The sequence below is a fragment of the Pogoniulus pusillus genome, chromosome 43, assembly GCF_015220805.1.
Source record: "Pogoniulus pusillus isolate bPogPus1 chromosome 43, bPogPus1.pri, whole genome shotgun sequence".
In the NCBI taxonomy this organism is placed as follows: domain Eukaryota; kingdom Metazoa; phylum Chordata; class Aves; order Piciformes; family Lybiidae; genus Pogoniulus; species Pogoniulus pusillus.
This window is the reverse complement of record NC_087306.1, coordinates 904,813-908,883: the sequence shown is the minus strand read 5'-3', so window position 1 is coordinate 908,883 and position 4,071 is coordinate 904,813.

Sequence of the window (4,071 nt, the reverse complement as noted above, 5' to 3'; positions counted from 1 at the left end):
TTTAGCTTTTGCCCAGTGAGAGAGAACAAACATCCTGCTGTGGCTCAGCTCTGTGGAGATTGAGGCAAGCAGAGTGTGCTCTCTGGGCCTTGGGGAGATGGTTTTCCTCTGAGGTGTAAGTCCAGGAATGGCAGCATGGGTAAAGATGTGGCAAAAAATCAAGTCTTTTCAGAGCTGCCATGGATCTGGAACCAAAGTGAGCTCTGGGATTGAAATCTCAAGGATGCTTTCCCCAGTCCACTTCAAAACTCAACAGCCGCAGCTAGGGGTGGTGTAGGGGTGTGGAGGTGTGGATTGCTAAATGGAGCCATCTGCTCCTGGTGCTGGCCCTCGAGTGCATTGACAGCAGCATCAGGGCTTAAACCTCTGACTAATTAGCTTCTAGCTCTTGTCATCTGTGCTCTGTGTTGCTTAGACAGACTGTGTTCTTAATTCTGGCTCCTAAGCAGCTCAGCTGAAGTTCTCTCACAGCACCCTAGATGAGTTGAGGCATTCCCAGAGGTGTTCTGATGGTTCACAGTGGCTGCAGCTTTCTTTCCTGGCTGATTTGTTAAAGATGGAAGGTGAAATGGCCTCTTAGCTGTCATTTCCAGGCAAGGAAATGCTCATTCAGCCTAAGTTAGGCAAAAGCTTCTTGTTTCCTATTTTATGGGCATTTCTTCTCTAGTAAGCCTTCACTTGGAGCACTGTGTCCAGCTCTGGAGCCCTCAAGGACATAGCAAGTCCGAAGGAGGGCCATGAGGATGATCAGAGGGCTGGAGCACCTCCTCTGTGGGAACAGGTTGAGGGAGTTGTGATTGGTCAGCCTAGAGAAGAGAAGTAGCTGTGGAGACCTGATATTGGCTTTCCAGGACCTGAAGTGGGGTGATAGGAAGGCTTCACAGGGACTGTTTACAAAGGCCTGCAATGACAGAGTGAGGGGCAATGGTTTGGGATTAGAGTAGATTTAGGTTGGGTGTTAGAAACAGATTCTTTACCATGAGGGTTCTGGAACACTTGAGCAGGTTACCCAGGGAGGTAGTTGGGGTCCTGTCCCTGGAGTTATTCAAGGTCAGGCTCAACAAGGCTATGAGCAGCCTGATCTAGTGGAGGCTGTCCCTGCTGACTGCAGAGAGATTGGACTGGGCAGCCTTTGGAGGTCCCTTCCAACCTAACCCATCCATGATTCTGTGTATTGTTCCTCATCAATTGCTTTTGCTTTGTGTTTTTTTCTCCACAGACTGTGGGTCTGTGCCTACCTTTAACACTCAAATTGGCATTTAGCAGACACTTGGCTGCTTCCTCACTCAGCCAAAGGAAAACATGCTTGTGAAGTATTTCATTATGAAAGCCAAATTAATGCATTCATAGAATCAGCCAGGTTGGAAGAGACCTCCAAGTTCATCCAGTCCAACCTATCCCCCAGCCTGTTGGGGTTTGAGCAGAACTGCAGTCTGAAAATGAGGAGAGTAGGCAGGGTAATGTTAGGTCACTCTGATAAGAGGCACAGCTGCAGGGAAGTGGCCTTGGGTAGAAGCTTAGAAAGTGGCTCCTATCTGTAAGCTGAGCTGTGTGAGGGGGCCTTGAAGGAGGGCAGGCAGATCAGGCCTGGGAATAGCTGATGCTGGAGCCTATCAAAGGTACAGGCCCCTGTACCAAATCCACGCTGTAAGCATCACTCCTAGCTTCAATAAATGGATTGACCTTCTGTGTATCACACTGGTGTGAGCTCCTGTCTGTCCTGCTCCTGCACAGCCTGGGAGCAACCCAGCACCAGCCCTGTCCAATCAATTAGACCATGGCACTGAGTGCCTCAGCCAGGCTTTGCTTGAACACCCTCAGGGATGGTGACTCCACCACCTCCCTGGGCAGCCCATTCCAATGCCAATCACTCTCTCTGGGAAGAACTTCCTCCTGGCATCCAGCCTAGACCTGCCCTGGCACAACTTGAGACTGTGTCCCCTTGTTCCATTGGTCGTTGCCCGGGAGGAGAGTCCAACCCCCACCTGGCTACAGCCTCCCTTCAGGTAGTTGTAGACAGCAATGAGGTCAGCCCTGAGCCTCCTCTTCTGCGGGCTGCACACCCGCAGCTCCCTCAGCCTCTCCTCACAGGGCTGTGTTTCAGGCCTCTCACCAGCTTCGTTGCCCTTCTCTGGACATGATCCAGTACCTCAACATCTCTCTTGGATTGAGGAGCCCAGACCTGGACACAGCACTCAGTTCATTCTTTGCATTTACCATAAATATAGCAAGGAGCAGCTTTTGTGAATAAGCCTATGCTACAGCAAAGCAATCTGGAAGTAAGAAAAAACATCCAAAGACAGAGAGTGATTGGCACTGGAATGGGCTGCCCAGGGAGGTGGTGGAGTTGCTGTGCCTGGAGGTGTTCAAGCAAAGCCTGGATGAGGCACTTAGTGCCATGGTCTAGTTGATTGGATAGGGCTGGGTGATAGATTGGAGTGGATGAGCGTGGAGGTCTCTTCCAGCCTATCTGATTCTATGATTCTATGAACATATGTTTTACTAGGTATGCCTTTTGGAAGGGCAGAAGCAGCTTTCCATGGCAGCATCGAGAAGAGTATCCAGGCAGCTGTATTTTCCATGACATTTTTCCCACAGAGCTAAAATGTCTTTCAGTTACCTGACAAAACTTCCATTAAAAAAACCACAACTGTTTAAACCAAATCTGTAGTGTCCTTGTAGCTTGCCAGGTACTGATTCATTCTCTGTGAAATCTTTGGTCAAATGATTGCAGTTAAAAATCTTTTCTGAGGTTACCAAACCTGAAACACAAAACTCTCTGAGCTGTCACAGTGCCTGCCTTACAGGAGAAAGGGAAGTCTTAGCAGGTTGCCACCTGCTTCCCACTTGCCAAGTCTCCTTGAAAACCATCTATTCACATGGATTTGCTTACAGCTGGTTTGAAGAGATCTGCATTTATCAGAGCAATCTAATTAGGTCCTTTTATTAGGGTAGAGCATGTAAATGTTTGTGGCAATGGGGATTAACAATTCAGCTTTTTCCTTTCTTTTTTAGAGTCTCACACACTCTAATAGATGCCAGCTCTTAGCTAAAGCATTCCAAGCTGTCTGTGCTTGATCTCCGGAAGCAGCAACTGCTGTCCTTGCTGCTCCTTCCCTGCTGTGGTGATTCCAACTGGTAAGCAGTCCTTGGCCAGTAATTTCTGTGACCTGTTTTTTCTATCTTCTCTGGTCAGAAATGTTCCATTGTATTGACTTTATCCATCCCATAAACTGTTTCCCATGTGGTTTCTGCAAACAATATTTAGCTTCTAATTATTTCAGAAACAGTTCAGTGATTTCATTAACCTTTTTTTGCATGTGCTGCTAGATAGCATGCCAGTATGCCAAGGGGCTCAGAGTGTTCATTCTTTGCTTCAAGCTAAGGTTAGTGAAGTGCAGGTCCTGTTGTCATATCCCAATCTTAGCAGCAAGGCTGGAGGAAGGAGACTTAGAATTCCTGAGGTGAGGGAAGTTCATCAAATCTGTGACATAGGAAACTTTCACTGAGTAAACCCAAGGCAATCTAAACACTTGGGACATGGTTTAGTGGCCATGGTGGTCTTAGGTTAATGGTTGAACTTGATGATTTTAGAGGGCTTTTCCAACCAAGACACTTCTATGGTGCTTCATTGTGGGGCAAATTAAATTTGATTGATTGGTAATTAGCTCTGGGAATTAGAATGAAGCTATTTTGCTGACTGTGGGCTCTTGTGCAGCTAATTATTACCTTTTTCTTTTACTGTTGGCTGATAGCCAAAATTGGTGCCCTTTTGTTTGATCTAGCTTGGAGGAAGATTAGAGGAATGTTCTTTGGTTTGTGGAGAGTATATTCTTGGCTGAGTCGGTTTCAATATTACTGATCTCCTTTTGTGATCAGGTTCCTGCCTGGTGCATGTGGGGCAGGCTGTGGATGTAGTCTAGCTGGACTTCAGCACAGCCTTTGACACTGTCTGCCACCACAGGCTCCTGGCCAAGCTGGCAGCTCATGGCATGGACAGATTCACTCTGGAATGGGTCAAGAGCTGGCTGGATGGTAGAGCCCAGAGAGTGGTGGTGAATGGTGCCACAT